General features: G+C 38.1%; 1 protein-coding gene across 1 annotated transcript in view; it reads left to right on the top strand.

The window, feature by feature from the left end:
- The window catches only part of SPTLC3 (serine palmitoyltransferase long chain base subunit 3), a gene marked incomplete at both ends in the record, with an annotated part of 75,950 nt that overhangs the window by 8,489 nt on the left and 49,908 nt on the right, over window positions 1–17,553 (top strand). The gene's annotated exons all lie outside the window — the stretch shown is intronic.

Raw genomic sequence — 17,553 nt, 5'->3', positions numbered from 1 at the left:
TCAAGCAACTGAACAGGAAATTGAAGTTCCTTACAATGATCCTTGGTCCAGCCATATAATTCCTACCATTGCTAGCTGCTAATTTTTCCACAGGAAAAAAAAGCCCCACTTTTTTAATACAACCAAACCAGAAGTTTTATGAGGTCATTGTCTGAGAGAGTTGTCTTTGCAGGATGGATATTGAGTTGGGAAGAAAAACAGAATTCAAGGAACAGAGCGGGCAGCAGGAACAAGCAATATTGTGCCAGACTAAAAATGCACACTTTGGGATATGTTAATTCCGATAGATATCTGAAGCACTTAGCAAGATCTCTTTGGTCTGAAATTTCGAGGTGAAGGGCTGAAAATATCTAAGTGCACACATATGTCTTCAGCACAAGGTAATGCATAACCTGCTCTGGCCTGGTGGCTTTCTCTCTCCCTTGCTCATAGAAGGGTGTTCAACACCAATCTGAGAGTGACCCGTATCTCTCTAAGTATTTCGAATTCTTGAGAAAGCATCTAGTGTAGATGTAGCACAGCAGAGCTTAGTATATTCTGATCATCTCAGTCATTTTGGAAATCATTCAGCTGCAGCCTTTCTTTTTTTTTGGCATGTGCTGTGTTATTTCCCCCATCTTCCATAAATATCTATTTCCACCCTTCTCAGCCTACCAACAAGTGAAGATTCTTTCACTGAGCAAAAGGAATATGGAAGGATTAATCTGTGGTGAGGAGCTGAGACTTGGAGTCTTTATAGCTGCCAACACATTGCATTCTGCTTCCTCGAGGAACTTCCATTATAATTTCTGCTTTCCTGTCACTGCTAATGATTAATGTGGTCTTCAGGGCTGGCATACAGCCCTCTGTGACTCATGTGTACTATCTGAGACTTCAGCTGGGCTGCTCTTGAATTCGCAAAGCTGTTGACCTACACTTGGAATCACAACAGCCATTTATACATGCCAGAGCTTGGGGTTGTTGCAAGAGAGTACCCCAGTCTGTCCGCATAATCAGATTTCCATCTTTTCCTTGTGCCCCCTCAAAACTCAGGGCTCATCTTCTGAAAGTAATGTTTCTCTTTCTGAGGCCCCTGTAGGTTGCACTTCTTGAAGGTAAAGGTATCTGTAGGTTGTGCACGGTGTTGTGGCAAAGATCTGTAGAGATGACTGCTGGAGACAGCAGAATACAGTTAGAGTCATCAGCAGCCACGTGTCAGTGACTGTAGTGACTGAGATGGGGAATATAACCTGAGAAATAAATTCAAGACTGTCTGTGACTGTCAGCTTTTATCTCATTGTCAGCTACTCAGAGAGAATCCCAGTGCTGTGATCTGATCAAACATATCTCCTGCTCAGGCCACTTGCTGATCGGCCTCACTTCTAGAGCTGCAGGTACAGCACAGATACCAGCACCAAACAATGAAAAAACTCACAGGCACAATGCAGTGAGGGAGCGTTTGTTGAAGGGATATTATGATCCAAGAAAGCATTTGAAAAATCAATGCATTTTCTTTCTTAGCTTTTTAAATTATTATTCATATTCAACTAATATGAGCTTTTGAATTCTGGCAGTCACTTGACACCAGGCGTGCTCAAAGGGAGCATTTTACTTCAGCACAAGTCTGCATATCTGTTGATGTTGTATCTTCCTAGTACAAGGCATCACTCTTTTGTGTTGTCACCGTACAATCTTTCCTTGCGTCATTGTTATATAAACAGTTTTTTGTTTTGCATGTGTGGGTGGTCTGAGATTGTCTGGGAGGTTGGGGAGTGTTAAAACCCATAGGAGAAATCTTGTTGGTTTTTGTAGTTTTGTTTTCATTGTGAAGAAAACAAAACAGTGATTTGATGCAATCACCAACACTTTTCCTCTCTTCTAATCACAGTCCTCCCCCACCTGTAAGCCACCCCTCAATTGCTTTCCACATGCATTAGGTTTATATAAGAGCCAATAGTGGGCTTTTTATAAGCCTTTAAGTATTGGATTGGTGTATCTGTGATTATATCAGGAGCATTAGAAAGTAGATTCTATTGTGTGTGTGTTACAGTCCTGTGCAATCCCAGGTTGAGAAACGTAAAATTGCTTTATCAAATAATGTATGAAGTAAGTCACGTGGGTGGAACTTAGCTGTCAGTCGGTTTTGATTTTAAATGTTTCTTAACAGTGTTTCTTCAAGCTGAACTCAGAACCCTTGATTCCAGTGTCTGATTCTTACTCGTAACCAAGCAGGAATAAATAAAGATTTCAAAACAAATACAGTATCTTAGCAAAATATACAACTTTTAAAGAAAAAAATGTTTTGTTCATTTCATACCGTGACAACATCCTGGTTTTATGACAGACAGTGATGCTGTTAATGTACCCTAAGCCTAACTGTTCTTAAAATCTACATGTGTTTTAAAGATATGGATAGTTTATCAATTTTGTCTGTGTTAATTTTGAGATGTGTATGAATCGAATGGTACGTAAACGTGCAGTAGTGTGAAATGTAAGATATGCTGTGTGCATATCCAAGCATTTTAGCAGCATAATTATGTGCCAATTTTCTGTATTGAGACAGGAGGCATGTGCTTTGGAAACTGAGCATTTTTAATAAAATTCAGCTTTACCTTGGGATAAACCTTTTGCATGAGGAGAAGTGTAGCTGCGTCCCTGAGAAGGAATTAACTGGCCGTCTCTCGTGCCTTTTTCAGTAGTGAAAGCTACAAACATACAATTCTACCAAAGAGTACTGTCTTTAACCAGATGATGCAGGACTAAAAAGGTCTACAAGAAAGCAATCTTGTGTTCGTTTGGTGTGTCTATAGTAAGCATGGATAGGTGAGCAGAGTGGCCCCAAAGTCTTGGTCTTTGGGCATTGGTGTTCAGCATAGAAAGCCAGCACCAGTTATCAGTATTAAGTGACGTCTACAAGATCCTTTCATCTCTCTACATTTGCGTAGTATTCTCAAGTGCACAAGTTGACTTATCTGTTTCTGGTGTCTTTTTTCTTTGTCAGTGTCTTGGCTCTTCCTAAATTTTTCTTTTGACAAAGGAAACCTCTTCTGTTTTCTGTCTTACTGTATAAAAGAAGCCCTGACGCCACCTTTTTGATTTGGGAAGGAAATCACTGTGGCTTTTCCATTAGAGATCCATCTCTGGTGGCTTTCCCAAAGTGGAAGTTACTGAACTCTTTGCTAGTAATGAACAAGATCATATATGTCGGCTCCTTAACAACTTGTGAATTTGTCAGCCATTTTCATTATGATTTGACAAAGCTTCTTTCTTAAAGTAGGCAGCTGGATAAAGGAAGAAAGGCCCTGCAAATTCCTTGTTTAAAAAGAAGCTGCTGGGTGAACTCATTCCTCCTGTTTGCTGGACAATTTCTAGTAGAAGAGAGATTTGATCTATGTACCAAATAAGAGGAAGTTGCCATCTGTGAGTTGCTCTATATTCGGTAGCAAAGTCAGTCAACAAGAGACACATAGAAAGCAAGAATTTATTACTCCCTGAATTCACGGAGCTCTGTTTACTTGTATTCTAACTCATTTCTGCATGGCAAATATTGAATTTTTGTGGAATTTATTTAGATTGTAAATTTTCTGAGATAAAGACTGTATTTTCTGTTCTTCTCTTGTAAAATAGTTTGTACATATAGGAGCAGTATTTATTAAACGTGCCTTCATTCATACAGGATTTTCATCAGCCTTCTCAATTTATCAGTGATTTGTCATCAGTATTGTGTAAAGCTGTTTATCTATCTACTGCTCTATTTGCCTTGGTTAAGCCAGAATAGCTTGGTCTCATTTCTCGTGGGACATTTATTTTCTAGCAGTCTACCTACAGAAATTTGAGTTTAAATTAAATATATTCTATTTTATCGATTGATTTGTTGCAATTCAGTTCTGCATTAGTTCTTCATCTTTAGAGGAGACTGGTCTGAAGGCAAGCAGATTGCAAGTCATCATTGTCATCTGGCTGATGCTTACACATTTCACAAAGACTGCATGATTTCGGTTTACCTCCTGTTGATCGCATATTGCACCCATTCAGTGGTGGCATTCTAGTGAGAGACGTGTTTTGAGACAGACCATAAAGACAGAAACATAATGAATGCAAACCTCTCACCTTGTGGCCAATAGTTTCTGTTAGCTCAGGCAGAAAATTGGTGGTTAGGCCTTTTATAGTGTCTTGTCTACTTCTCTGAGATGTGGGGGATTGTAATTTAGAAGATTTTTTTTCAGAATAGAAAAAATAAAATTACTTGAATAGTGTGAAAAGCCTATTAAGGAGTTTATAACCAGATACACAAGAAAGACTTCTGCTTTAAAAACACAGTCTGAAAGATGGTTTAAGGTTCTTTTGCTTTCTTATTATTTTGGCTGATGATTTGTTGGGAAAACAAATCGAAATATCTCAGCATTCTGGCACTTCTCAGTAGGTAACTGGCTGACTGAATAAATTGTTTGCAAACTACACTGTTTGCTACTTCTTCCTATCTTGCCTTTGTTCAGATTTTACATCTTCCTGGCTTATGGCTGACATTTAAAGGCTGTGTTTTGTGAGTATTGCATAGAGCATTGCATTCTTGGCTGTGTTATGCCCACTTATCTGCTTGGACCAAAAAAAGCATCAATTTTCCACAGGATTTGCTCAAGTTTTGCAATGCAATATTGTTGCAAAAGTATGAGAGATGGCAATCTGTAGTGCATGCAATCATGTTTGCCAAACATATTTTCTTGGAATAGGAAACATATTTACCTATCAGATCATGATGATAGTGAGAGTTACAAAGTCTGGTGATAAATCTTCTGGCATAATTTCTTAAAACTCATAGTAGAAGCACATGAACCAGTTTTACTTTATAGGCTGCTGGGCAATGAGCTTTTCTTCTTAGCCTAATGCAACAGCTGGTGTCCTGTTTCTTTATTAGCCTCATTCAGCCACGATTAAAACAAGCAGAGTTCTGTCTGTTCTGGCAGATGATTGCAAAATGGAACAAGAGTTTTTGATTTCTGATTATTTTTCAGTCCATATCGTTCAATGTGTAAGATTTAGTACAGCTCCTAAACAACAATATTCTAGCAGTTTAATGGCTAATAATGTTTCCAGGGCTGTGAAATATTCTATATTTTGAAAACAGGATTGAATCTTGAAAAGAAATTGAAACCACACACGTGCAAGGTATTGGAAAGATGTCCCTAAAGCTACCAGAAGTATGTCTTATGTATGGATACTGGTAACTTTTGGAATAGGAAAAATAAGCTGCATTATCTAATTTATCTAATATTGATTAGTTACCATGTTCAGACTACATACAAAGTTGTCTAGATCGTAAGGCAGGCAGGTTACAATTACAAATAGTTTGGTTTACATCCCACTTTCACATCTGTTATGAGAAGAGCGTGCTTATGAGAAACATGTACCTACCTGGTAGAATATCTAAGAATTAGGGAGGTATGTTATGGGCAAGGAATCATGTGAAGATAAAACAGGAACTTTTGTAACTTCTCACTTTTAACTCAAGGTCAATAAAACCTGTGTTAGTGCAAGGGATAAAGAGCACTCTCACAGGTGAAAACTGTCCAGGCAGGGTGGAAATGGGGTGGTGAGATAAAGCAGTGGTTGAACTGGAGAGTCTAGCTTGGTTGTTCCGAGGAGTGAGCTGTGTTCAGTGGTGCAGTAGTGCTCAGCTGGAGTGAGGTGGAGCTGCTCAAGGCAGAACATGCACCCTGAGAACTAGGTCAGGGGTGTGCCGAGCTTGCTGGGGTGCCGGTGTAGCTGGAGGCTACAGAGGGAAAGCCAAGAGGAGGTGAAAGGTAGATGGGTTGAGCCTATGGCTGGTGATCTCAGGATGAAGGCAAGGAAGAGAGGGGAAGGAATGGTGCAAAGGCAGGAAGATGTAGGTCAGTGAGCAGCTGCAGTCTCAAAAGGGGGAGGTGATTTTTTCTTTCCTTTTTGCAAATAGCAAAGAAATAGTACTACTCAACAGGACAGACACAAAAAATAGAAACATAAATTATTTGACAGCCAGCATTTATATTGACTAACATGTAGTATTCTAAAATGAAATGCTTCAGTGTTGACTGAACATTTTTATCAGAGCATGAGTTATAATAAAAGGAGCTGTGCTTGCCGTAGCTGCCACAGCCAGCTTTTAACCATGCTATCGTTCCAGAATAACCTTCTTGTAACTTTTTGCAACAGCCTTGTTCTGTTCTCTTTGTCTGGGCTAAACATACTATAATCTTTTTTGTATATGTTCTTTAAGGAAATAATTCAATTTTACAGTATTCTTTTCAATTCCAAAGTTAAGCATAGGGCTTGTGGGCAGATGTGGGCACCTCTGCAGAATGTCTTTTAAGATAGCAGAAGCAGATTTGAGGGCTGTACAGAGAGGGGGAGGTAGGAGAAACTGGTATGGATCTTAGGAAATGAGAATAGGCTTGCAGTTTTTCCTGTATTAATCTTCCACATTCTACTGCTGAGATTTGAAACACAGGAAAAGTTGGAAACATTTAGCTCTCATTCACTGCACAGGCTGGTGGACATAGATGGAAAGGGGAAACAGTTGCGTCCTGCTTTGCAAGCTAAGTGGCCAGATTTTTCTAATGACTCCCACTAAAATGAAAATCTTTCAAAATATTGTGGTCTGTGATCCTTTCTCTTGGCAGTACAGGAATGTTCACATTCAAATGTTTTTCATTCTTGTCATGACTTCACCATTCCAGAGTTTGTGTTCTCTCCTAATGCAAATAGTCTGCATTTTGTGGTGAACCTGAGCAAGGGTGAAGATTTGACTCTTCCATGCCAGTCCAGACAAACGTCATAATCTGAACCTGAAAAAGGCATAACTATGCTTTTACTTTCTGTACCTTCTTTTTCCCCTATATCTTCAGTAACCATTGAACTGTTTCACAGCTGTTTTCAGTTGTCTAGCCATGGTGCAGGACACAATCATGCTACTTCCAAGCAATTTAAGTATATGGTGAGTGGGTATAGCCTAGCCTACCTTTAGTTTGGAAACTTCATTCTTTTTTTTCAGTGTTTTTTTTGTTTGTTTGTTTTTTAAAGCTACTCATCTTTTTTGTTAACTAACAGACAACAGAGGATATTGGATTTTACCTCCATATTTTGTGCTATAAAGATTCTTTGGAAACGAAGCTGCAAGTACTGAGCACTTAGCGTGTATTTAGATTGGCTGAACCACCTTCACCCTCTTTCCTTCCAACTGGGAAAAAAATACACTTCTCTTTTAACTTGACTTCAACCTGGAACCCTTAAAACACATAGAGGGTTAGACTGTAACCCTGAATGGGGTATAAACTGCCATCTTCTTCTTTGCGGATGCCAGCAAGACTCAAGCCTGACCACTTCTGTTAGTGAGCTAAGCCTGACTACAGAGCCACCACCTCTCACAGGGGCAAGACACTGCTGAAGTGTCCTAGGGAGAAGTCAGCACACCTGCTGCAAGCCAGGAATCTCATGTCACAGAGGCAAGATAAAGATTATAGCTTGGCTGGAGAAGGCTATGTGATCTCCTGCCAACCTGGTTCACTGGTAGTTGAAACAAAGATTAAGAGGCATCCTTGGAAACATCAGGCTCTCCTACAACAGAGGAAATTATTTAAAAAGGTAACTCAGGCTATTCACCTCGTTTAGTCTTTGGATCTGTAAGTTCTGTTTTTCCAGAAGAAAGATTTGTCCTTTTTAGAAGTCTCTAGGGCTTTGTGCTTGCACCCCCCTCTGTTTCCTGAGCATTCAAGCTGTGCTTTCTTTGAAGCTCGCAGTGCTCCCCTGGTAGACGCAAAATTCTGCCTCCTTGCTGATGGGGAAACTCTAACTGGGTTTTTACTTTCCTCTTACCGAGTGGGATGAAGGGAGAAAAAAGGGCATAGATAGTGCAAATAGTGCTTTCCTCATTGTTATCTTCCAGCAGCTGCTATACTCAAAGAGATTAGCTTTGATCCATATATTTAAAAAAAAGTTTTCTGAAAATGTCTTTTATGAGATTATTACTAATTTGTGCGCAATACTGACAGCTCTTTAAAAAGAGTTTTACCACTTTATATAATGTAGTCTGGATGAAGGAATTATTCAACATATCTCTCTCAAGAGTTGCAGTATTGGTATTAATTTTTAGAATTCTAAGTTTTTAAATCAAGTGAAGAAAAAATAGTAACTTGAGATTCAGGATGCAGGAAGATGGTTTTGGAATGCTATAAATGACAATAACTTTTCTTAATTTAAAGTTTTCTTTTTTCTGCAGATCGTGTTCATCTCTGCCATTTTCCAAATAAAACCATGTTCAAGTAAAGGTTTATTCATGTTCTGTGTGAAGTTTTACTTTGGCTTATGTTTGTATTTATCCTGTACTTGTTTAAACAACTGTTTTTCTCAGAACTTAGCTTGTTTGTTTTCCTTTGTTTGGTTGTTGTTTTTCTGAACTCTTAAAGTCTTTGCATTTTAGTGGACTTTAGTAATGCATTTATTTCAGAGAGAGAGGCTTCCTTTTAGGTTTTTTTGCCAATTATCATATTTGAGAAAGAAGATTATTATGGAATCACAGAATGGTTTGATTTAGAAGGAATCTTAAAGACCATTGAGTTCCAAACCCACTGCAATGGGCAGGGACAACTTCCACTAGACCAGGTTGCAAAGATCCAATCTGGCCTTGAACACTTTTAAGGATGGGTCGTCCCCAGCTTGGCTGGACATCTTGCTCTGGTGCCTCGCCATCCTCACAGTAAAGAATTCCTTCCTAATGCTTGGTCTAAATTTGCCTTCTTTTAGTTTAAAGTTGTTACCCCTCTGTTTCAGCAAGGCTCTTTGTCCTTTACAACTTGACTTTGTTTTCCTAAGACGTGGCTGTCTTTTCTTAACTCCTTTTATTAACCATTCCTATACAGTTACACTCTATTTCCAAGTTCAGTAGTGCTTTCCCAAAATCTGTCATTCTGCTGTTCCATTCTCTGCTTTTCGTAAGACCCCCAATTTCTACCATTTTATGGCATTATGATCAGTATAAAACAAAAACTTAGAGCTAAGGCACCTTAGTGTCTACTCAAACTATTTCCAAGATGTAGTAATTGTTTTTTCATTTGCCCAACAGCAACAGGACTAGAAATAATATTGGGGGTAAGAAAGAAATGATTGTGAAGTATCCACAACTGTATTTTTTTTCCCATGAATGATGGAAATAAAGAAGCCTGATTTCATCTTGTGTGTCCAGAATTTTCTCAAGAACAAGAACCACTCCAGAACATCCCAATTTGACTACCATATCTCTCACTTTCCAGATGGGCAAGAGAGAATTAAGGTTTGATTTTTCTGAAGATTTCAGAGAAGTTTCCATCTTTGAAGCCTTAGTTCTTCACCAAATTTCATTAAAATTGGTCGATAATCTCAAAAGGTATTAGAGGGTATGTGCAAACAGAGAAGTTACTTAACATAATCCAGTTGTTTTCTTAGAAAAGAAGTTAAAATTGTTCATATCCAAAAGCAAATTCAAATAGATTTTCAGTGCTTGCTATGGGTTTGAAAACATGTCTTTGAATCACACAAATCATACTTCTGTCATCCCTTTCTTGCAGTATGTTTAGACCTGATTTTTTGTGTTTTAATTTCTGGTATTCTTCTTTTTCCTAATCCTTCTCTTTTAATCCAAGAACCACAGCTCCCAGGTGTTTGCCTCTGGATAGATTTGTATTTGCTAATGGCAATTAGTACAACATGTTGGGTTGAGGACTTCCCTTGTTGTCTGTGTCTACATAGACTGCTGTAAAACCTAAAGACAGAATTTATTTATGAATAATTTCTGCAAATACAATGAATAGCAGAGGTTAGTTCAGATGAGAGAGTAGAAGCCATTCTGAACTTCAGTGCTAGGACTTGCATGATTAATGTAACAGCTTAGAAAGAGTATTTTATTATGTAATGTACTGAAAATAGTCATGCACATTTTATTTCTAGATTTTTTAAATTAATTTTCAAGTAATTGAAGTACAGTACCTTTCACTATAAGCTCTAAGATTGAATTAGCCAATGTAATAACGGTTAATGAACATCATTACAATTAAGTAGATATTAAGAAGTTATCAAATTCTAGATCATCTTAGCCAATTGTACAATTGAAATCTGTGGGTACAGAATGCCTCTTGGAGGACTTACTGTGCCATCTCTGGGATCTCTGAATTGTTTTAGTTGGGACCCCTAAAAGGTATCTAGTTCAGCTCTCCTGCAGTGAACAGGGACATCTACAGCTCAGTCAGCTTGCTCAGAGCCCAGCTTGCTTAAAAATGGCACTTCTGTTGCAAGTAAATCAAGAGTCTATGACAGGACATGCAGAAAAAAATGTGTGTATGATTAGTACTTGAAAGGTTTGGAACAGTTTAATTTAGAGAATTAAGCTAGAATTAATAAAGAGAGAATTAACAGTGAACAGCTTGCAAAGTGAAATTATTGAACCTATTCCTAGAAAATTTTTTTTCAGATTAAACATCCATGTGAAGTGAGACAATTTCAAAGCTCTAATGGCAGGTATTAGTATTACTTTAAAAACAAAACAGGATTTCTGAAATAAAGCGTATAACCTTCAGTAAAGTCTCACTAGTTGACGAATCCAGGTTATTCTGTAAACTTTCTCTAGGCTTCTTGTGACATAGCCTCCAGCCTATCTATCCTCAAGCTATGTCACTTTGTTATATTAAATGGTGCACTGGTAGGATTGTGTATGCCACTTTTGCTGCCAGTTTTGGTATGATCTATCCCAGTTCAATCATGGCACGTGCACTTCTGCCAGATTTCTTAAATATTCTTTGAATGAATTCCTGTTGTCTTTTTTAAACAACAGCTCTTGGTTGACAGTGTCAAGCTATTCATTTTCTCATCTTTTTTTTTTTTTCCCATTATAATATAATGTGAGACTATCCACCTTTATGAGATGGTTCTCTGTCTCTTCTTCCTTAAATTGTTTTGTCCTATGTAGCTATGTACTTATGTCCTATATAGCTACGTGTAGCTATGTGCTATATGTCAGATGAGTTTATACTCAATCCTGTTTTCCTGAAGTTCTTTCTGATGCCTGAATCTAGTTCTAGCTAAGAAAAGAACCTTGTCTAAATAGCTGTTTATTTTCTTTCATAATGAGTTTTTAATCCTCTTACATGTGAAACTAGCAGCACATCCTGATTGCCCCTTTCCCAGCTGCCCTTCTACTTTTTTCATCATTAAATTGTTAATGTTTTTATTCTGGAATGCCACCTCTCTTTTCTCTCTGCCCATGGTACACCTGGAAATTGGTATTTTAATACCACTACAAGAATTAATTAGATTTATAGAATCATAGAATCGCAAGGTTGGAAACGAACTTCTAATATTACCTTAGAAAATATAAGCCCTTAAATATGTTCAGACTGATTGCATTAACAAAATTGGCATTGATTTTTTTCTGTCATTACTATTCTGAGATATGATATATAATTCCTGGCAATAACAGGAATGTTTTGGAGAGCACACTTTTTCAGCATAACCTCTGCATTCCTCACAGAATAATTGCAATAATGTACAAATTATTCTAACGACATACAACTTGGAGATTAGAAATGTGAGCAATAGAAATTACGTTCATGATCCTTTCACAAAGGACCTGGTGTTCTATGACTTACAGAAGTCTTTATCAAAACTGGTGCCATCATTGTGAGAGCTAAGGATGGCCTGACACTGTTTCTGAAGCTTTAACACAGAAGATTGAAGCTTGTAAGGTATTTGGTACGGGAAGTTCAGGGACACACATCCATTTTGACAGGAAATGCTTGTCTCATTATTTAGCTGTTTCCATTTGGCTCCTGTACAGAATCCTGGCCTGTTTCAAGCCATGGTAATTTTCAATGGAAAAAGCACTGGGATTCAGTGCTCATCCAGTCATGCAAGTTGGTGCGTAAGATCTGTCTGTTCACCTGTAACATTTTCCTCACAAGGGAATTTTGTGTGGAGAGCAATTTGATGCGAGTTAAAACATATTCTGTGTTCATTGCGAAGTCATTATGTGGGAAACTGAATTGGTGGATTGCTTCACATAGTTTTTAAGCATGGCCCACAGAATCACTAACAAAAATCACTAACAGTCTTGTTAGATGATCTCCAGTATCTCTCCATTTATTTACAGTGTCAATCCATGAAAATCCGTGAAAATATATAGAAAATTGATTGATTGACTTCAATGACTTCCTAAATGCTAAGTCATTTCTGGAAGAAATTTTCTGTGTTAGTAGATTGCTGTTAGTGATGTGCACAAAGTGATACAATATCACGTCAACTTCTTTTTTCCTTTTTTTTCCCGCCACTCATTCTTAAAGCCAAAGCCATGGGATATGAATGACAGGGAGATAATCTGATGTGGCTGGGCAGTGTGACTCCTGTAGTTCACTATGAGCCTTGGAAATAATAGCAAACACTTGCTGCAGCTCAAAGGCTGGGAACTCTGCCAGGATTGCTGTAACCTAAGCATCTCATCCAGTTCTTTTGTCTGATTCAATGTGCCTGGCTTTCTACTCTGTAATTGCTATAAGGTTAGGAAATACCTTCTGGTGTTTGTAAGTGTCTTTCTGGTTAGTGAACTTCACTGTTATGTCTCTAATAATTTGAAATTATTAAGCTCCATATTTGCTCTCATCCCTTTCCAGTTATATTGAATTTAGTCCACTTTGAATACCCTGGGAGCAAGGGCAGGCAGAATAGTAACTGTGTCAGGCTTTCCACATTCTTTTTCATTTTAGTGTTTCTTAGTATTGCTTGTAATGAATGTATATAGTTACTAGAAGAATTTACTATGCAATTTCTTTTCCCTGTATACTGTTTGACAAATCTTAGTTGACATTGGATACTACCTATTTATACAGCAATTTCTGAAATCTACAGTTCAAAGCAAAATTTTCTTGCATTCATGTCCTACTCACTGTCCCCATCATTGTGTTATATTTTCATGATTTGCTACTGGCTTAGAAGCTCTCCAGAGAAACTCTTCATGTTAGTCCCACATCTTTGTACCTAAGCTTCTGTGCTATATGAAGATGTCTTTTCTTTTGACAAACATTCTTCCAACTGTTCAGCAATATGTAGTTCTTATTGTACTACATGCATACCAGATGAGAACACGCAGTTCAGTAGATTTGGAGAAAACAGTACAGAGTAGACAGTTTATTTAGTACTTGCAACAAACCATTTTTCTTCTGATTTTCTTCTGATGTTAAATTGCATGTATTCTTCATGTAGATTACCGCTCAAGTTACGAAACACTATATCACAGAAATCATAGTGGTTGGAAAGGACCTCTGGTGATCATCTAGTCCAATTCCTCTGCAAAAGCAGGTTCTCTACAGTAGGTTGCACAGGAAAACATTCAGACAGGTTCTTAATATCTCCAAAGGAGACTCCCCTGCCTCTCTGGGCAGACTGCTCCAGGCAGGCCTCCAACTAGATTCATCGTCACTGATCACAACCCTCTGAGCTCTCTCAGTCAGCAGGTTCTAATCCACCTTACTGTCCACTCATTTATCCACACTTCCTAAGTTTACCTATGAGAATGTTATAGGAGTCATTGTCAAAAGGCTTACTGAAGGTAGGAAACAACCACTTCTCATATCTACCCAGCTGGTCATGACATCATAGAAGGCTACTAGATTGGTGAAGCATGATTTCCACTTGGTGAACCCATGTTAACTCTTTCTGATAACCTTCGATTCTTCCATTTGCTTAGAGATGACATCTAGAGTATGCTGCTCTATCACCTTTCCAGGAATGGAGATGAAGCTGACTGACCTGTAGTTTCCTGACTTCTCGTTCTTGCTCTTTTTGAAGACTGGAACAATATTGGCTTTTCTCTAGAATTCAGGCACCTCTCCCATTTGCTGTGACTATTCAAAGGTGATAGAGAGTTGTTCAGCAGTCACTTCTGCCTACTCCCATAGCACTCATGAGTGCATAATTGGGACCTGTGGATTTGTGTGTGTCAGGTTTGGCTAGATGATCCCTGACCAGATCCTCCTCAACCAAGGGGAGGTTTTCCTTTCTCCAGATTCTCTCTCTTATCTCCAGATCTGAAACTCCTAAGGAGCAATCTTAATAGTAAAGACTGAAGCAAGGAAGGCATTTAGTAGCTCTACTCATCTCTGTGTAGAACCAAACTATCTGCAAGCAACCAGATGTTTCATCAGTGATTGTCAGTCTGTGCTCCCATTGGTTTTTGGCTGTAGCAATGCATTGTCATAATTCACATGAGATTTCAATGGCTTCTTGGAATCTGGCAGAAACTGGGCAAATGTGGCTGTCATTTGATTTATGGTTTTCAACATCTATCCCTTTCATATTTGTGTTTGTCATGTCAGCGTTATGTGGATCTCTCAGCTTACATTGCGTTTTTATAGGTTTTATGCAACAACGTGATAACATCTGATCCAGAAACAGATTAAATGTGCTTCTTAAACTGAAGGAGTGTAAAATAAAGTTTCATCTGTTTCTGGATCAGTTTTTATTTCTAGGAGAGGAAATATGTTTAAAGAAAAAGACTTTATTCTCCTAGTAGTTTTATTTCAAGGATATATACACCTACCGCTGCTGTACTGGAAGGAGCCGTAATAACTTACAAAATATTAATTAAGGAGAGGTTTCAAAAAGGAGTCTGTGATTTCTGGATTTCTTTGCAGTGTACATTGCTTCTACAAAATGGTCTTGTGTGAAAACATGGGCTCTCAGGTCTCAGTTTCCTCATCTCCATTCCATTCGTGGGCTTACTCATAAATTATACTGGAGTACGTGGTTACCTCTTCTCTTGTAAACTGCACAATATAGGGATACAAGATGTATTGCATTTAAAGCTGGCTTGACTGACCGTACTGGAATTGCTCCTATTGACTTCATTGGCATTAAAACTTTGCCCAGAAATTCTCTTGCTGTGACTGTCTTACTGGAAACCACTTTGCAACTGTGGTTTAAGGCTGCTGCCAGATCTGTCAACAAGGATTCTATATAACTGTGCACTGCAGATGGAGATTATGAGGCAGGGCTGCCAGAATGATCTTTGGTTGTAAGAGTGTACAAGGCAATGTGATCTGGTAAGCTAAGTAAGCCTCAGTGCAAGGAGGATAAATATTATAATCCTGATTTTGCTTTTTGTTTCCACAAAGCTGTTGAAATCCTAGATTTGTTGAGCTGGGTTTTAAAATATGTTTGTTTTTAATTTTATCTATTAGCTTCCTGTCTTTTTTATCTTTATTCCTTGCTTTGGTGGATTCCTTGTGCCTAGAAAGTATTCTTACTCTGTGGCAGACTTGTGAGAAACTATTTTGATTTGGAACATCAGCAGAATTATTTTTTTTTAAACAAGACAATACTATTTGGAATTAGCATATCACAAAGGATAATATTTACTCAAGATTTGTGAAGAATAAAGTTGCTGAGCAGCTCTGAGCTGCTGATTAAGTTGGCATTGTCAAGATAGAATTGGAGGGTTACAAAGATACAACTTTTGGCCAGGGAGATGCAGGGAATTGAGTCCCTCAGGGATCTCTGGCTGGAGAGAGAGCATGATTAGCTGAATAGGAAAACTGAGTGGAAGCCAATGGTTGTAAAGTAACTTGTCGAGTGGAAGTATCAATTACCTAATAAAAATTTGTGAAATACTTTTTTTCTTTTTCAGACTAACTCAATTATTGAAATTCATTATTTTTTTCCCATACTATTTGTGTGTTCAAAAATAAGAACATATTCATAGAATCATAGAATCATAGAATCACCAAGGTTGGAAAAGACCTAAAAGATCATCCAGTCCAACCGTTCACCTATTCCCAATAGCTCCCACTAAACCATGTCCCTCAACACAACATCCAGCCTTTCCTTGAACACCCCCAGGCTCGGTGACTCCACCACCTCCCTGGGCAGTCCATTCCAGTGCCTGACCACCCTTTCTATCCCCAATTAATTGGGTATCCCCAATGACAATTAAATGTGATAATGTAGTCTCAGGATCACGAAATATCCAAGCTTCAGTTTGTTGGAAGTTGGGAGACTGTACTAAGGAAAGCATTATTCACTGTTTTTATTTTAGAATCTTTCCCTCATCATCTGCTAAGAATTGCTAGAGTTCAGGTATGGTATATCTGAAGTGCAGCACAAAAGCATCCAGTTTTATGACTCCCTAGAATCCACCTATTTTGGTTATTTCAGTGCTTGGAGTCTTCCTCTACTTCTTCTTTTTTTTTTTCTTCTTCTTGTGGAACTCCAGGGATGGATGGAATGCCCCTGTGTTACCCACTTCTGTTTTTACAAAAAAATTCACTGTATGTTTCTGAATTTGTTTTCTCAGCTTTATACTAACCTCTGCTTTTTGAAGACTCTTGTTTTTGAACATTGATAGTCTGTTGTTTTAGAAAATTTGGGTCACTATCTGACTTCATGTTCTTAGTGTTTTACTCCTGTTGATGTGCAGTTTACCACTAGCTGTTTGCGGTAAGAATAGGAGGTGACAGTGGTTAAATCTTTAAATGCATATACCAATGCATAAAATGGGAGCATCTGAGCTCAGAACGTAGCTCAAACAAGAGTTCCATAGCAAAAGAGTGTTGCAGAAGAGTTTTGCAATGCAGGAGTCTAAGCCAAAGCTTCTCAGTTTCTTTACAAATGAAATACGTAATAGTAAAGTTTTATTAATAAAATGGATGAACGGAATCGTCATGCTAATTCTCTCCTCTGAACTCAGGTTCATTATCACATCATCACAGCTTGCCAAAGTACAAAGTCAATGGAATTGCCATAGATGACCATAAGTGTGCTTGTAGTCCATCACACATGTAAGGTAACGGGACTTAGCTTAGTCCTGGATGAAATACAGTGTTGTGATGTAGTGTGCACATAGCCATTGTGTCTTACCCGGCATATGACTTGACGTGTTTAATTTGGGCTCACAAAATGTTTTATATGGTAGATAGGTTGACCTAAAAGAACAATTAGCTTTAGGTAGGGGTGCTAGTGTAAAATCGCTTCCAAATTCTGTGCTCATGTTGGAAGAGACAGCTTTTCGTTCCTTCTCCTTCACAGTAAATCTTTCCTAAGTCTAAACACGTTATTTTCACCATTCCCTAGTGATTTTTTTTTTTTTTCCTTTTTTTGGTTACCTATGAAATCTTTACGTTCTGTCCTGTATTCAGCACTTTTTTCTTCCAAGAAAACATGGTGAAACCAAGACTGGACGTTACAATGGAAATGAAAATCTTTTGACTATATCGGCAGCTTAAGGCAGTAGGAAGACCAGTAACACTAGATCTGTCTAGGAAGTGCAGATAATCTGTGGTGGTTCTTAGCATGATTATTGTATTTCAACTTGCTACATTGAATCAATAGATAACCTCCTTCTTTTGTTGTGGCTGTTTGGTTTTTTGTTTGTTTTTTGCTCATTCTTCCATAGGCAAAGAGTGGTTGTTTTTGGATTTTTTTTTTTTTTTTTTTTTCTGGATTACATTTTTTTAAATGTTTTTGAATTGGTAGGTTGGACATCACTAGAAAGCAACAGGAAAATACTGTCATACTTTAAGGAACTAA

The sequence above is a fragment of the Tetrao urogallus genome (genome assembly GCF_951394365.1).
Source record: "Tetrao urogallus genome assembly, chromosome: 2".
NCBI classification, from domain to species: Eukaryota; Metazoa; Chordata; class Aves; order Galliformes; family Phasianidae; genus Tetrao; species Tetrao urogallus.
This window is presented reverse-complemented; position numbering and strand designations above follow the sequence as displayed.